We start from the raw sequence: 18,871 nt of genomic DNA on the forward strand, positions 1-18,871 counted from the left end.
AAACATTAGAACGTGTATACAGACACACAACACACACTGGGTACGGTTGTTACACCTGGAGACAACAATAACAACAGGTAAACATTAGAACGTGTATACAGACACACAACACACACTGGGTATGGTTGTTACACCTGGAGACAACAATAACAACAGGTAAACATTAGAACGTGTATACAGACACACACACAACAGAGAAACAACACCTGGTTGTTACACTGGGAGACACCAAGGACAGGTTAAGGTCAAAGTGACACTACACATAAACATTAAACTCATTAACTCCCTGTCAACATATGTCCTCTGTTACCTAGACAACAACATGGACACTCCCTGTCAACATGTGTCCTCTGTTACCTAGACAACAACATGGACATACAGGTAAGATAATAAATACAAGGGGGTCAATATGTTGCTATGGAGACACAAGACCAAGAGGCCTTATAAACACTACACACACATTAACTTACACACACTCACACACACACACACACACACACACACACACACACACACACACACACACACACACACACACACACACACACACACACACACACACACACACACACACACACACACACATATTCCTACCCCACCCAACACTATAACCTGCGTACTAGAAGACCGTGAGGTTCAGCAGGTAACTAATTGACATTATCTAGAGACCTCTCCTCTCCTGGCACCATGACTATAACTACTTTCCACTGTCACTACCACCATAACATGAGGAGCTGTGTGTGTGTGTGTGTGTGTGTGTGTGTGTGTGTGTGTGTGTGTGTGTGTGTGTGTGTGTGTGTGTGTGTGTGTGTGTGTGTGTGTGTGTGTGTGTGTGTGTGTGTGTGTGTGTGTGTGTGTGTGTGTGTGTGTGTGTGTGTGTGTGTGTGTGTGTGTGTGGGAGGGGTGCATTGTCACAAAATATGTCATGTAATTAAATGTCTCCAATGGAAAATGGTTTCTTTACCTCAAGGTGACTTCCTGATTCTAGTACAGGATGAACATAAACCTCTATTCTAATATCAAATCAAGACACTGGGGGAGAAAATATTATTTCTACACAGGTAAAGTGCAATTTCCTTTTTCATCTGAATATTCTCTCTCTCTCTCGCTTTCTCTCTCTCCATCTCTCTCTCCATCTTTCTCTCTCTCATCCATTTCTGTCTCTTTGTCTCTCTCTCTCTGTCTCTCTCTGTCTCCTTGTCTCTCTCTCTCTCTCTCCATCTCTCTCTCTCTGTCTCTCTCTCTGTCTCTTTGTCTCTCTCTGTCTCTTTGTCTCTCTCTCTGTCTCTCTCTCTGTCTCTTTGTCTCTCTCTGTCTCTTTGTCTCTCTATCTCTGTCTCTCTCTGTCTCTCTGTCTCTCTCTGTCTCTTTGTCTCTCTCTCTCTGTCTCTCTCTCTCTCTCTCTCTCTCCTTCTCTCCTTCTCTCTCGCTGTACTGTCACAGAGTTGACATTTAGATTAAATATAGGGACCTTTTCCCATAATGAGAAAACTACCCTCCCCCCCCACCTGACTGATCCTTCTTTTACATTGTCTGTGTCTCAAATACCTCCCTCTACCTATATAGTGCCCTACTTTAGACCAGGACCCATATAGAATAGGTTCCATGCAGTTCCATTTGGGACACAGACCTCGTCTTGTCTTAAGCCAGAAGATTTACATACATGAAATATACATGTAAACAAATTACATTTACATTTCAATATTAGCATACATATTACCATGTTGATATTCACCAAACATCCCAGTGATGCTGCATACAGCTGTTATATCTCTCTCTGATGAGGATTTCTCTCTCTGTCTCTTTCTCTCTCTCTCTCTCTCTCTCTCTCTCTCTCTGATGAGGATTTCTCTCTCAATTCAATTCAAGGGGCTTTATTGGCATGGGAAACATGTGTTAACATTGCCAAAGCAAGTGAGGTAGATAATATACAAAAGTGAAATAAACAATACAAATTAACGGTAAACATTACACATACAGAAGTTTCAAAACAAGAAAGACATTACAAATGTCATATTATATATATACAGTGTTGTAACAATGTACAAATGGTTAAAGCACACAAGTTAAAATAAATAAGCATAAATATGGGTTGTATTTACAATGGTGTTTGTTCTTCACTGGTTGCCCTTTTCTTGTGTCTCTCTCTGTCTGTCTCTCTCTCTCTCTCTCTCTCTCTCTCTCTCTCTCTCTCTCTCTCTCTCTCGCTCTCTCGCTCTCTGTCTCTCTCTCTTTAAGACACACAACCCCCCCCCCCCCCCCCCCCCCCCCAAACACCTTTCTGTCAGTGTAGGCTGGTGAGGGGAGGATGACTCATTATAATATCTGGAGAACAGAGTGGATGGAATGGTAAAACCATGTGTTTGATACCATTCCACCTATTCCTCTCCAGCCCTTACCCAACGAGCCCGTCCTCCTTAATTAAGGTGGCGACCAACCCCCTGTGATATCGACCATGTTTTCTAACGATGATCTCCACTGGTATTTTACTAATAATCTCCTTCTGTTATCCCTCCATCCCGTCTCCTTTCCCTTCTCTTCCTTCGCTCCCCTGGGTTTTCATTTCTCCATGACTTCATCATAGGTCACTTGTGTCAACAAGTCTGATTCGTCTGCAGTCCCAAATCTCACCCTATTCCCTACTTAATGCACTACCTTTGACCAAGGGGCCCTATGCAGGATGTGGTCAAAAGTAGTGCGTTAAATGGGAATTAGGGTGCCATTTCAGAGCCCGGCAATAGACTCAGACACACAGGCAACATCAGCACACATGACTGGTCACGGCTGGCTCTAATGGCACCCTATTCCCTACTTAGTGCACTACTTTTAACCAACGCCGACATTGGGAATAGGATGCCATTCGGGATGGAGACAGAGACTCAGACAGAGGAGATATTAGCACACAACACCGGGTGGTTACGGATGGATGGTTAGAACAGACATCTGTACCAGAGATACAGCTCTTAGTTACAGCTCTTAGTTACAGCTCTTAGTTACAGCTCTTAGTTACAGCTCTTAGTTACAGCTCTTAGTTACAGCTCTTAGATACAGCTCTTAGTTACAGCTCTTAGTTACAGCTCTTAGTTACAGCTCTTAGTTACAGCTCTTAGTTACAGCTCTTAGATACAGCTCTTAGTTACAGCTCTTAGTTACAGCTCTTAGTTACAGCTCTTAGTTACAGCTCTTAGTTACAGCTCTTAGTTACAGCTCTTAGATACAGCTCTTAGTTACAGCTCTTAGTTACAGCTCTTAGTTACAGCTCTTAGTTACAGCTCTTAGATACAGCTCTTAGTTACAGCTCTTAGATACAGCTCTTAGTTACAGCTCTTAGTTACAGCTCTTAGTTACAGCTCTTAGTTACAGCTCTTAGTTACAGCTCTTAGTTACAGCTCTTAGTTACATCTCTTAGATACAGCTCTTAGTTACAGCTCTTAGTTACAGCTCTTAGATACAGCTCTTAGTTACAGCTCTTAGTTACAGCTCTTAGTTACAGCTCTTAGTTACAGCTCTTAGATACAGCTCTTAGTTACAGCTCTTAGTTACAGCTCTTAGTTACAGCTCTTAGTTACAGCTCTTAGTTACAGCTCTTAGTTACAGCTCTTAGTTACAGCTCTTAGTTACAGCTCTTAGTTACAGCTCTTAGTTACAGCTCTTAGATACACCTCTTAGTTACAGCTCTTAGTTACAGCACTTAGTTACAGCTCTTAGTTACAGCTCTTAGATACAGCTCTTAGTTACAGCTCTTAGTTACAGCTCTTAGATACAGCTCTTAGTTACAGCTCTTAGTTACAGCTCTTAGTTACAGCTCTTAGTTACAGTTCTTAGATACAGCTCTTAGTTACAGCTCTTAGTTACAGCTCTTAGATACAGCTCTTAGTTACAGCTCTTAGTTAAAGCTCTTAGTTACAGCTCTTAGTTACAGCTCTTAGTTACAGCTCTTAGTTACAGCTCTTAGATACAGCTCTTAGTTAAAGCTCTTAGTTACAGCTCTTAGTTACAGCTCTTAGTTACAGCTCTTAGTTACAGCTCTTAGTTACAGCTCTTAGTTACAGCTCTTAGTTAAAGCTCTTAGTTACATCTCTTAGTTACAGCTCTTAGATACAGCTCTTAGATACAGCTCTTAGATACAGCTCTTAGATACAGCTCTTAGATACAGCTCTTAGTTACAGCTCTTAGTTACAGCTCTTAGATACAGCTCTTAGTTACAGCTCTTAGTTACAGCTCTTAGTTACAGCTCTTAGTTACAGCTCTTAGATATACCTCTTAGTTACAGCTCTTAGATACAGCTCTTAGTTACAGCTCTTAGTTACAGCTCTTAGATACACCTCTTAGATACAGCTCTTAGTTACAGCTCTTAGTTACAGCTCTTAGTTACAGCTCTTAGATACAGCTCTTAGTTACAGCTCTTAGATACAGCTCTTAGTTACAGCTCTTAGTTACAGCTCTTAGATACAGCTCTTAGATACAGCTCTTAGTTACAGCTCTTAGTTACAGCTCTTAGATACAGCTCTTAGATACAGCTCTTAGATACAGCTCTTAGATACAGCTCTTAGATACAGCTCTTAGATACAGCTCTTAGTTACAGCTCTTAGTTACAGCTCTTAGTTACAGCTCTTAGTTACAGCTCTTAGATACAGCTCTTAGTTACAGCTCTTAGTTACAGCTCTTAGATACAGCTCTTAGATAGACCTCTTAGTTACAGCTCTTAGTTACAGCTCTTAGTTACAGCTCTTAGTTACAGCTCTTAGATACAGCTCTTAGATACAGCTCTTAGTTACAGCTCTTAGTTACAGCTCTTAGATACAGCTCTTAGTTACAGCTCTTAGTTACAGCTCTTAGTTACAGCTCTTAGTTACAGCTCTTAGTTACAGCTCTTAGATACAGCTCTTAGTTACAGCTCTTAGTTACAGCTCTTAGATACAGCTCTTAGATAGACCTCTTAGTTACAGCTCTTAGTTACAGCTCTTAGTTACAGCTCTTAGTTACAGCTCTTAGTTACAGCTCTTAGATACAGCTCTTAGATACAGCTCTTAGTTACAGCTCTTAGTTACAGCTCTTAGTTACAGCTCTTAGATACAGCTCTTAGTTACAGCTCTTAGTTACAGCTCTTAGTTACAGCTCTTAGTTACAGCTCTTAGATACAGCTCTTAGATACAGCTCTTAGTTACAGCTCTTAGTTACAGCTCTTAGATACAGCTCTTAGTTACAGCTCTTAGTTACAGCTCTTAGTTACAGCTCTTAGTTACAGCTCTTAGATACAGCTCTTAGTTACAGCTCTTAGTTACAGCTCTTAGATACAGCTCTTAGTTACAGCTCTTAGATACAGCTCTTAGTTACAGCTCTTAGTTACAGCTCTTAGTTACAGCTCTTAGATACAGCTCTTAGTTACAGCTCTTAGTTACAGCTCTTAGATACAGCTCTTAGTTACAGCTCTTAGATACAGCTCTTAGTTACAGCTCTTAGATACAGCTCTTAGTTACAGCTCTTAGTTAGACCTCTTAGTTACAGCTCTTAGTTACAGCTCTTAGTTACAGCTCTTTGTTGCAGCTCTTTGATAGACCCAATTTAGTGCTTAATGAAGCTAGTATATATCTATATAAAATATGTTTCTGCTTGGTTACACAACATATTATTATGAAATAGGTAGTTAATGAAATCACACTTTTTGAATGGAGAGTGAATCACTTGTTATAAAGTGACTAGCCTTGGATAGATGACTGTCTCTCTCTCCATCTCTGCCTGTCTGTCTCTCTCTCTACATCTCTGTCTGTCTGTCTCTCCTGGTCTGTCTCTCTCTCTCCATCTCTGCCTGTCTGTCTCTCTCTCTACATCTCTGTCTGTCTCTCTCTCTCTCTCCATCTCTGTCTGTCTGTCTCTCCTGGTCTGTCTCTCTCTCTCCATCTCTGTCTGTCTGTCTCTCCTGGTCTGTCTCTCTCTCCATCTCTGCCTGTCTGTCTCTCTCTCTCCATCTCTGTCTGTCTCTCTCTCTCTCTCCATCTCTGTCTGTCTGTCTCTCCTGGTCTGTCTCTCTCTCTCCATCTCTGTCTGTCTGTCTCTCCTGGTCTGTCTCTCTCTCCATCTCTGTCTGTCTCTCTCTCTCTCTCCATCTCTGTCTGTCTGTCTCTCCTGGTCTGTCTCTCTCTCTCCATCTCTGTCTGTCTGTCTCTCCTGGTCTGTCTCTCTCTCTCCGTCTCTGTCTGTCTCTCCTGGTCTGTCTCTCTCTCTCTCCCTCTGTATGTCTGTCTCTCCTGGTCTGTCTCTCTCTCTCTCCCTCTGTATGTCTGTCTCTCCTGGTCTGTCTCTCTCTCTCTCCCTCTGTATGTCTGTCTCTCCTGGTCTGTCTCTCTCTCTCTCCCTCTGTATGTCTGTCTCTCCTGGTCTGTCTCTCTCTCTCTCCCTCTGTATGTCTGTCTCTCCTGGTCTGTCTCTCTCTCTCTCCCTCTGTATGTCTGTCTCTCCTGGTCTGTCTCTCTCTCTCTCCCTCTGTATGTCTGTCTCTCCTGGTCTGTCTCTCTCTCTCTCCCTCTGTATGTCTGTCTCTCCTGGTCTGTCTCTCTCTCTCCGTCTCTGTCTGTCTCTCTCTATCTCTGTATGTCTGTCTCTCCTGGTCTCTCTCTATCTCTGTATGTCTGTCTCTCCTGGTATGTCTCTCTTTCTTTCCTTCTATCTCCCTCTCTCCCCCCAAACAACCTCTCTCTGTATTCAATTTCCTCTACGCCAAGACATAGCCGCGGGAAGATGGGGGGGGGGGGGCTCACGCTACAAACGTCTATATAGGTCTGTTAATACAGGACTAGTAATACAGGACTAGTAATACAGGACTAGTAATACAGGACTAGTAAAGACCCAGTGTTACAGACGTCTATATAGGTCTGTTAATACAGGACTAGTAATACAGGACTAGTAATACAGGACTAGTAATACAGGACTAGTAAAGACCCAGTGTTACAGACGTCTATATAGGTCTGTTAATACAGGACTAGTAATACAGGACTAGTAATACAGGACTAGTAATACAGGACTAGTAATACAGGACTAGTAATACAGGACTAGTAAAGACCCAGTGTTACAGACGTCTATATAGGTCTGTTAATACAGGACTAGTAATACAGGACTAGTAATACAGGACTAGTAATACAGGACTAGTAATACAGGACTAGTAATACAGGACTAGTAAAGACCCAGTGTTACAGACGTCTATATAGGTCTGTTAATACAGGACTAGTAATACAGGACTAGTAATACAGGACTAGTAATACAGGACTAGTAATACAGGACTAGTAAAGACCCAGTGTTACAGACGTCTATATAGGTCTGTTAATACAGGACTAGTAATACAGGACTAGTAATACAGGACTAGTAATACAGGACTAGTAATACAGGACTAGTAATACAGGACTAGTAAAGGCCCAGTGTTACAGACGTCTATATAGGTCTGTTATTACAGGACTAGTAATACAGGACTAGTAATACAGGACTAGTAATACAGGACTAGTAATACAGGACTAGTAAAGGCCCAGTGTTACAGACGTCTATATAGGTCTGTTAATACAGGACTAGTAATACAGGACTAGTAATACAGGACTAGTAATACAGGACTAGTAATACAGGACTAGTAAAGACCCAGTGTTACAGACGTCTATATAGGTCTGTTAATACAGGACTAGTAATACAGGACTAGTAATACAGGACTAGTAATACAGGACTAGTAATACAGGACTAGTAAAGACCCAGTGTTACAGACGTCTATATAGGTCTGTTAATACAGGACTAGTAATACAGGACTAGTAATACAGGACTAGTAATACAGGACTAGTAATACAGGACTAGTAATACAGGACTAGTAATACAGGACTAGTAATACAGGACTAGTAATACAGGACTAGTAATACAGGACTAGTAAAGACCCAGTGTTACAGACGTCTATATAGGTCTGTTAATACAGGACTAGTAATACAGGACTAGTAATACAGGACTAGTAATACAGGACTAGTAATACAGGACTAGTAATTCAGGACTAGTAATACAGGACTAGTAATACAGGACTAGTAATACAGGACTAGTAATACAGGACTAGTAATACAGGACTAGTAAAGACCCAGTGTTACATACGTCTATATAGGTCTGTTAATACAGGACTAGTAATACAGGACTAGTAATACAGGACTAGTAATACAGGACTAGTAATACAGGACTAGTAAAGACCCAGTGTTACAGACGTCTATATAGGTCTGTTAATACAGGACTAGTAATACAGGACTAGTAATACAGGACTAGTAATACAGGACTAGTAATACAGGACTAATAATACAGGACTAGTAATACAGGACTAGTAAAGGCCCAGTGTTACAGACGTCTATATAGGTCTGTTAATACAGGACTAGTAATACAGGACTAGTAATACAGGACTAGTAATACAGGACTAGTAATACAGGACTAGTAAAGGCCCAGTGTTACAGACGTCTATATAGGTCTGTTAATACAGGACTAGTAATACAGGACTAGTAATACAGGACTAGTAATACAGGACTAGTAAAGACCCAGTGTTACAGACGTCTATATAGGTCTGTTAATACAGGACTAGTAATACAGGACTAGTAATACAGGACTAGTAATACAGGACTAGTAATACAGGACTAGTAAAGGCCCAGTGTTACAGACGTCTATATAGGTCTGTTAATACAGGACTAGTAATACAGGACTAGTAATACAGGACTAGTAATACAGGACTAGTAATACAGGACTAGTAAAGACCCAGTGTTACAGACGTCTATATAGGTCTGTTAATACAGGACTAGTAATACAGGACTAGTAATACAGGACTAGTAATACAGGACTAGTAATACAGGACTAGTAATACAGGACTAGTAATACAGGACTAGTAAAGGCCCAGTGTTACAGACGTCTATATAGGTCTGTTAATACAGGACTAGTAATACAGGACTAGTAATACAGGACTAGTAATACAGGACTAGTAATACAGGACTAGTAATACAGGACTAGTAATACAGGACTAGTAAAGACCCAGTGTTACATACGTCTATATAGGTCTGTTAATACAGGACTAGTAATACAGGACTAGTAATACAGGACTAGTAATACAGGACTAGTAAAGACCCAGTGTTACAGACGTCTATATAGGTCTGTTAATACAGGACTAGTAATACAGGACTAGTAATACAGGACTAGTAATACAGGACTAGTAATACAGGACTAATAATACAGGACTAGTAATACAGGACTAGTAAAGACCCAGTGTTACAGACGTCTATATAGGTCTGTTAATACAGGACTAGTAATACAGGACTAGTAATACAGGACTAGTAATACAGGACTAGTAAAGACCCAGTGTTACAGATGTCTATATAGGTATGTTAATACAGGACTAGTAATACAGGACTAGTAATACAGGACTAGTAATACAGGACTAGTAATACAGGACTAGTAAAGGCCCAGTGTTACAGACGTCTATATAGGTCTGTTAATACAGGACTAGTAATACAGGACTAGTAATACAGGACTAGTAATACAGGACTAGTAAAGGCCCAGTGTTACAGACGTCTATATAGGTCTGTTAATACAGGACTAGTAATACAGGACTAGTAATACAGGACTAGTAATACAGGACTAGTAAAGGCCCAGTGTTACAGACGTCTATATAGGTCTGTTAATACAGGACTAGTAACACAGGACTAGTAATACAGGACTAGTAATACAGGACTAGTTAAACAGGACTAGTAATACAGGACTAGTAAAGGCCCAGTGTTACAGACGTCTATACAGGTCTGATAATACAGGACTAGTAATACAGGACTAGTAAAGGCCCAGTGTTACAGACGTCTATATAGGTCTGTTAATACAGGACTAGTAATACAGGACTAGTAATACAGGATTAGTAATACAGGACTAGTAAAGGCCCAGTGTTACAGACGTCTATATAGGTCTGTTAATACAGGACTAGTAATACAGGACTAGTAATACAGGACTAGTAATACAGGACTAGTAAAGGCCCAGTGTTACAGACGTCTATATAGGTCTGATAATACAGGACTAGTAATACAGGACTAGTAATACAGGACTAGTAAAGGCCCAGTGTTACAGACGTCTATATAGGTCTGATAATACAGGACTAGTAATACATGACTAGTAATACAGGACTAGTAATACAGGACTAGTAAAGGCCCAGTGTTACAGACGTCTATATAGGTCTGTTAATACAGGACTAGTAATACAGGACTAGTAATACAGGACTAGTAATACAGGACTAGTAATACAGGACTAGTAAAGGCCCAGTGTTACAGACGTCTATATAGGTCTGTTAATACAGGACTAGTAATACAGGACTAGTAATACAGGACTAGTAAAGGCCCAGTGTTACAGACGTCTATATAGGTCTGTTAATACAGGACTAGTAATACAGGACTAGTAATACAGGACTAGTAATACAGGACTAGTAAAGGCCCAGTGTTACAGACGTCTATATAGGTCTGTTACTACAGGACTAGTAATACAGGACTAGTAATACAGGACTAGTAAAGGCCCAGTGTTACGGACGTCTATATAGGTCTGTTAATACAGGACTAGTAATACAGGACTAGTAATACAGGACTAGTAATACAGGACTAGTAATACAGGACTAGTAAAGGCCCAGTGTTACAGACGTCTATATATGTCTGTTAATACAGGACTAGTAATACAGGACTAGTAATACAGGACTAGTAATACAGGACTAGTAATACAGGACTAGTAATACAGGACTAGTAATACAGGACTAGTAAAGGCCCAGTGTTACAGACGTCTATATATGTCTGTTAATACAGGACTAGTAATACAGGACTAGTAATACAGGACTAGTAAAGACCCAGTGTTACAGACGTCTATATAGGTATGTTAATACAGGACTAGTAATACAGGACTAGTAATACAGAACTAGTAATACAGGACTAGTAATACAGGACTAGTAATACAGGACTAGTAATACAGGACTAGTAATACAGGACTAGTAAAGGCCCAGTGTTACAGACGTCTATATATGTCTGTTAATACAGGACTAGTAATACAGGACTAGTAATACAGGACTAGTAAAGACCCAGTGTTACAGACGTCTATATAGGTATGTTAATACAGGACTAGTAATACAGGACTAGTAATACAGGACTAGTAATACAGGACTAGTAATACAGGACTAGTAATACAGGACTAGTAAAGACCCAGTGTCACAGACGTCTATATAGGTCTGTTAATACAGGACTAGAAATACAGGACTAGTAATACAGGACAAGTAATACAGGACTAGTAAAGGTCCAGTGTTACAGACGTCTATATAGGTCTGTTAATACAGGACTAGTAATACAGGACTAGTAATACAGGACTAGTAATACAGGACTAGTAATACAGGACTAGTAATACAGGACTAGTAAAGACCCAGTGTTACAGATGTCTATATAGGTATGTTAATACAGGACTAGTAATACAGGACTAGTAATACAGGACTAGTAATACAGGACTAGTAATACATGACTAGTAATGCAGGACTAGTAATACAGGACTAGTAAAGGCCTAGTGTTACAGACGTCTATATAGGTCTGTTACTACAGGACTAGTAATACAGGACTAGTAATACAGGACTAGTAAAGGCCCAGTGTTACAGACGTCTATATAGGTCTGTTAATACAGGACTAGTAATACAGGACTAGTAATGCAGGACTAGTAATACAGGACTAGTAATACAGGACTAGTAATACAGAACTAGTAAAGACCCAGTGTTACAGACGTCTATATAGGTATGTTAATACAGGACTAGTAATACAGGACTAGTAATACAGGACTAGTAATACAGGACTAGTAATACAGGACTAGTAATACAGGACTAGTAAAGGCCCAGTGTTACAGACGTCTATATAGGTCTGTTATTACAGGACTAGTAATACAGGACTAGTAATACAGGACTAGTAATACAGGACTAGTAATACAGGACTAGTAAAGGCCCAGTGTTACAGACGTCTATATAGGTCTGTTAATACAGGACTAGTAATACAGGACTAGTAATACAGGACTAGTAATACAGGACTAGTAATACAGGACTAGTAAAGACCCAGTGTTACAGACGTCTATATAGGTCTGTTAATACAGGACTAGTAATACAGGACTAGTAATACAGGACTAGTAATACAGGACTAGTAATACAGGACTAGTAATACAGGACTAGTAAAGACCCAGTGTTACAGACGTCTATATAGGTCTGTTAATACAGGACTAGTAATACAGGACTAGTAATACAGGACTAGTAATACAGGACTAGTAATACAGGACTAGTAATACAGGACTAGTAATACAGGACTAGTAATACAGGACTAGTAATACAGGACTAGTAATACAGGACTAGTAAAGACCCAGTGTTACAGACGTCTATATAGGTCTGTTAATACAGGACTAGTAATACAGGACTAGTAATACAGGACTAGTAATACAGGACTAGTAATACAGGACTAGTAATTCAGGACTAGTAATACAGGACTAGTAATACAGGACTAGTAATACAGGACTAGTAATACAGGACTAGTAATACAGGACTAGTAAAGACCCAGTGTTACATACGTCTATATAGGTCTGTTAATACAGGACTAGTAATACAGGACTAGTAATACAGGACTAGTAATACAGGACTAGTAATACAGGACTAGTAAAGACCCAGTGTTACAGACGTCTATATAGGTCTGTTAATACAGGACTAGTAATACAGGACTAGTAATACAGGACTAGTAATACAGGACTAGTAATACAGGACTAATAATACAGGACTAGTAATACAGGACTAGTAAAGGCCCAGTGTTACAGACGTCTATATAGGTCTGTTAATACAGGACTAGTAATACAGGACTAGTAATACAGGACTAGTAATACAGGACTAGTAATACAGGACTAGTAAAGGCCCAGTGTTACAGACGTCTATATAGGTCTGTTAATACAGGACTAGTAATACAGGACTAGTAATACAGGACTAGTAATACAGGACTAGTAAAGACCCAGTGTTACAGACGTCTATATAGGTCTGTTAATACAGGACTAGTAATACAGGACTAGTAATACAGGACTAGTAATACAGGACTAGTAATACAGGACTAGTAAAGGCCCAGTGTTACAGACGTCTATATAGGTCTGTTAATACAGGACTAGTAATACAGGACTAGTAATACAGGACTAGTAATACAGGACTAGTAATACAGGACTAGTAAAGACCCAGTGTTACAGACGTCTATATAGGTCTGTTAATACAGGACTAGTAATACAGGACTAGTAATACAGGACTAGTAATACAGGACTAGTAATACAGGACTAGTAATACAGGACTAGTAATACAGGACTAGTAAAGGCCCAGTGTTACAGACGTCTATATAGGTCTGTTAATACAGGACTAGTAATACAGGACTAGTAATACAGGACTAGTAATACAGGACTAGTAATACAGGACTAGTAATACAGGACTAGTAATACAGGACTAGTAAAGACCCAGTGTTACATACGTCTATATAGGTCTGTTAATACAGGACTAGTAATACAGGACTAGTAATACAGGACTAGTAATACAGGACTAGTAATACAGGACTAGTAAAGACCCAGTGTTACAGACGTCTATATAGGTCTGTTAATACAGGACTAGTAATACAGGACTAGTAATACAGGACTAGTAATACAGGACTAGTAATACAGGACTAGTAATACAGGACTAGTAATACAGGACTAGTAATACAGGACTGGTAAAGGCCCAGTGTTACAGACGTCTATATAGGTCTGTTAATACAGGACTAGTAATACAGGACTAGTAATACAGGACTAGTAATACAGGACTAGTAATACAGGACTAGTAATACAGGACTAGTAATACAGGACTAGTAAAGACCCAGTGTTACATACGTCTATATAGGTCTGTTAATACAGGACTAGTAATACAGGACTAGTAATACAGGACTAGTAATACAGGACTAGTAAAGACCCAGTGTTACAGACGTCTATATAGGTCTGTTAATACAGGACTAGTAATACAGGACTAGTAATACAGGACTAGTAATACAGGACTAGTAATACAGGACTAATAATACAGGACTAGTAATACAGGACTAGTAAAGACCCAGTGTTACAGACGTCTATATAGGTCTGTTAATACAGGACTAGTAATACAGGACTAGTAATACAGGACTAGTAATACAGGACTAGTAAAGACCCAGTGTTACAGATGTCTATATAGGTATGTTAATACAGGACTAGTAATACAGGACTAGTAATACAGGACTAGTAATACAGGACTAGTAATACAGGACTAGTAAAGGCCCAGTGTTACAGACGTCTATATAGGTCTGTTAATACAGGACTAGTAATACAGGACTAGTAATACAGGACTAGTAATACAGGACTAGTAAAGGCCCAGTGTTACAGACGTCTATATAGGTCTGTTAATACAGGACTAGTAATACAGGACTAGTAATACAGGACTAGTAATACAGGACTAGTAAAGGCCCAGTGTTACAGACGTCTATATAGGTCTGTTAATACAGGACTAGTAACACAGGACTAGTAATACAGGACTAGTAATACAGGACTAGTTAAACAGGACTAGTAATACAGGACTAGTAAAGGCCCAGTGTTACAGACGTCTATACAGGTCTGATAATACAGGACTAGTAATACAGGACTAGTAAAGGCCCAGTGTTACAGACGTCTATATAGGTCTGTTAATACAGGACTAGTAATACAGGACTAGTAATACAGGATTAGTAATACAGGACTAGTAAAGGCCCAGTGTTACAGACGTCTATATAGGTCTGTTAATACAGGACTAGTAATACAGGACTAGTAATACAGGACTAGTAATACAGGACTAGTAAAGGCCCAGTGTTACAGACGTCTATATAGGTCTGATAATACAGGACTAGTAATACAGGACTAGTAATACAGGACTAGTAAAGGCCCAGTGTTACAGACGTCTATATAGGTCTGATAATACAGGACTAGTAATACATGACTAGTAATACAGGACTAGTAATACAGGACTAGTAAAGGCCCAGTGTTACAGACGTCTATATAGGTCTGTTAATACAGGACTAGTAATACAGGACTAGTAATACAGGACTAGTAATACAGGACTAGTAATACAGGACTAGTAAAGGCCCAGTGTTACAGACGTCTATATAGGTCTGTTAATACAGGACTAGTAATACAGGACTAGTAATACAGGACTAGTAAAGGCCCAGTGTTACAGACGTCTATATAGGTCTGTTAATACAGGACTAGTAATACAGGACTAGTAATACAGGACTAGTAATACAGGACTAGTAAAGGCCCAGTGTTACAGACGTCTATATAGGTCTGTTACTACAGGACTAGTAATACAGGACTAGTAATACAGGACTAGTAAAGGCCCAGTGTTACGGACGTCTATATAGGTCTGTTAATACAGGACTAGTAATACAGGACTAGTAATACAGGACTAGTAATACAGGACTAGTAATACAGGACTAGTAAAGGCCCAGTGTTACAGACGTCTATATATGTCTGTTAATACAGGACTAGTAATACAGGACTAGTAATACAGGACTAGTAAAGACCCAGTGTTACAGACGTCTATATAGGTATGTTAATACAAGACTAGTAATACAGGACTAGTAATACAGAACTAGTAATACAGGACTAGTAATACAGGACTAGTAATACAGGACTAGTAATACAGGACTAGTAATACAGGACTAGTAAAGGCCCAGTGTTACAGACGTCTATATATGTCTGTTAATACAGGACTAGTAATACAGGACTAGTAATACAGGACTAGTAATACAGGACTAGTAATACAGGACTAGTAAAGACCCAGTGTTACAGACGTCTATATAGGTATGTTAATACAGGACTAGTAATACAGGACTAGTAATACAGGACTAGTAATACAGGACTAGTAATACAGGACTAGTAATACAGGACTAGTAATACAGGACTAGTAAAGACCCAGTGTCACAGACGTCTATATAGGTCTGTTAATACAGGACTAGAAATACAGGACTAGTAATACAGGACAAGTAATACAGGACTAGTAAAGGTCCAGTGTTACAGACGTCTATATAGGTCTGTTAATACAGGACTAGTAATACAGGACTAGTAATACAGGACTAGTAATACAGGACTAGTAATACAGGACTAGTAAAGACCCAGTGTTACAGATGTCTATATAGGTATGTTAATACAGGACTAGTAATACAGGACTAGTAATACAGGACTAGTAATACAGGACTAGTAATACATGACTAGTAATGCAGGACTAGTAATACAGGACTAGTAAAGGCCTAGTGTTACAGACGTCTATATAGGTCTGTTACTACAGGACTAGTAATACAGGACTAGTAATACAGGACTAGTAAAGGCCCAGTGTTACAGACGTCTATATAGGTCTGTTAATACAGGACTAGTAATACAGGACTAGTAATGCAGGACTAGTAATACAGGACTAGTAATACAGGACTAGTAATACAGAACTAGTAAAGACCCAGTGTTACAGACGTCTATATAGGTATGTTAATACAGGACTAGTAATACAGGACTAGTAATACAGGACTAGTAATACAGGACTAGTAATACAGGACTAGTAAAGACCCAGTGTTACAGACGTCTATATAGGTCTGTTAATACAGGACTAGTAATACAGGACTAGTAATACAGGACTAGTAATACAGGACTAGTAATACAGGACTAGTAAAGGCCCAGTGTTACAGACGTCTATATAGGTCTGTTAATACAGGACTAGTAATGCAGGACTAGTAATACAGGACTAGTAATACAGGACTAGTAATACAGGACTAGTAATACAGGACTAGTAATGCAGGACTAGTAATACAGGACTAGTAATACAGGACTAGAAAAGACCCAGTGAACTACCTAAAAAAAATAAGAAGATTTTTCAGCACCCTCAGCACCCTTACTTCCTGCAGCTATGGTTGCTATGAATGCTATGGTTGCTATGGTTGCTATGGTTGCTCCCCAAAAATATAGTCATGCTTTCTCCCTATGTATCTGTCCTCCATGAAACCATAGAACCCAATCAGTCCATTTTCTCCCTCTCTGTCTCTCCTCCATGAAACCATAGAACCCAATCAGTCCATGTTCTCCCTCTCTGTCTATACTCCATGAAACCATAGAACCCAATCAGTCCATGTTCTCCCTCTCTGTCTCTCCTCCATGAAACCATAGAACCCAATCAGTCCATTTTATCCCTCTCTGTCTATACTCCATGAAACCATAGAACCCAATCAGTCCATGTTCTCCCTCTCTGTCTCTCCTCCATGAAACCATAGAACCCAATCAGTCCATTTTATCCCTCTCTGTCTATACTCCATGAAACCATAGAACCCAATCAGTCCATGTTCTCCCTCTCTGTCTATACTCCATGAAACCATAGAACCCAATCAGTCCATGTTCTGCCTCTCTGTCTCTCCTCCATGAAACCATAGAACCCAATCAGTCCATTTTCTCCCTCTCTGTCTCTCTCCATGAAACCATAGAACCCAATCAGTCCATTTTCTCCCTCTCTGTCTCTCCTCCATGAAACCATAGAACCCAATCAGTCCATTTTCTCCCTCTCTGTCTCTCCTCCATGAAACCATAGAACCCAATCAGTCCATTTTCTCCCTCTCTGTCTCTCCTCCATGAAACCATAGAACCCAATCAGTCCATTTTCTCCCTCTCTGTCTCTCCTCCATGAAACCATAGAACCCAATCAGTCCATTTTCTCCCTCTCTGTCTCTCCTCCATGAAACCATAGAACCCAATCAGTCCATGTTCTGCCTCTCTGTCTCTCCTCCATGAAACCATAGAACCCAATCAGTCCATTTTCTCCCTCTCTGTCTCTCCTCCATGAAACCATAGAACCCAATCAGTCCATGTTCTCCCTCTCTGTCTCTCCTCCATGAAACCATAGAACCCAATCAGTCCATTTTCTCCCTCTCTCTCTCTCTCTCTCTCTCTCTCTCTCCATCTTTCTCTCCCTCAGTCTCTTCCTCTCCATCTCTAACCCACTTAGCAACAGTAGACATTCCCTGACATCTCTCCCCATTCACTCCCTCCCTCTCTTCGTTATCGCTCCTTCCATCCCTCTCTCTCTCTCTCTCTCTCTATCTCTCCCTCCCTCTTCTCTCTCTCTCCCTCCCTCCCTCTCTTCTTCCTCCCTTCTCTCTCCCTCCCTCCCTCTCTTCTTCCTCCCTTCTCTCTCCCTCCCTCCCTTCTCTCTCCCTCCCTCCCTCTCTTCTTCCTCCCTTCTCTCTCCCTCCCTCCTTTCTCTCATCTCCCTCTCTCCCTCCAGCCCTCTGTCTTTCCTTCTCTCTCTCAGCCCCTCATCCCTCTGTCTTTCCATCTCTCTCTCAGCCCCTCATCCCTCTGTCTTTCCATCACTCTCTCTCCCTCCCTCTCTCTTCTCTCTCCCTCCAGCCCTCAGTCTTTCCATCTCTCTCTCATCCCCTTATCCCTCTGTCTTTCCATCTCTCTCTCATCCCCTCATCCCTCAGTCTTTCCATCTCTCTCTCAGCCCCTCATCCCTCAGTCTTTCCATCTCTCTCTCATCCCCTCAGCCCTCAGTCTTTCCATCTCTCTCATCACCTCATCCCTTTGGGGACTAAATTCCAAAGACCCCAGGTTGACGTCAGGCATCTGTCTGAAAGCAACTCTCGTCTGAGCAGTATCAGGAAATCAGAAAACCATCCATCCCTTTTTCTCTTCCTCTTTTTCTTTCTCTCTCCCTCCCTCCCATGATCCTGGTGTGATTGAATTATATTCTCCCCCTCCCGCTCTCTCTCCCCTCCCTCTCTCTTCTGCCTCTCTCCCGGCTCCCTCTCTCTCC

The 18,871-nt window shown here is 40.5% G+C and overlaps 1 protein-coding gene across 1 annotated transcript in view; it reads right to left on the reverse strand.

Moving 5' to 3' along the window:
• Positions 1-18,871, reverse strand: part of adgrl3.1 (adhesion G protein-coupled receptor L3.1) — a 334,415-nt gene that overhangs the window by 195,659 nt on the left and 119,885 nt on the right. The window lies entirely within an intron of this gene.

This window comes from Salvelinus alpinus, chromosome 6, assembly GCF_045679555.1.
Source record: "Salvelinus alpinus chromosome 6, SLU_Salpinus.1, whole genome shotgun sequence".
Lineage (NCBI taxonomy): Eukaryota > Metazoa > Chordata > Actinopteri > Salmoniformes > Salmonidae > Salvelinus > Salvelinus alpinus.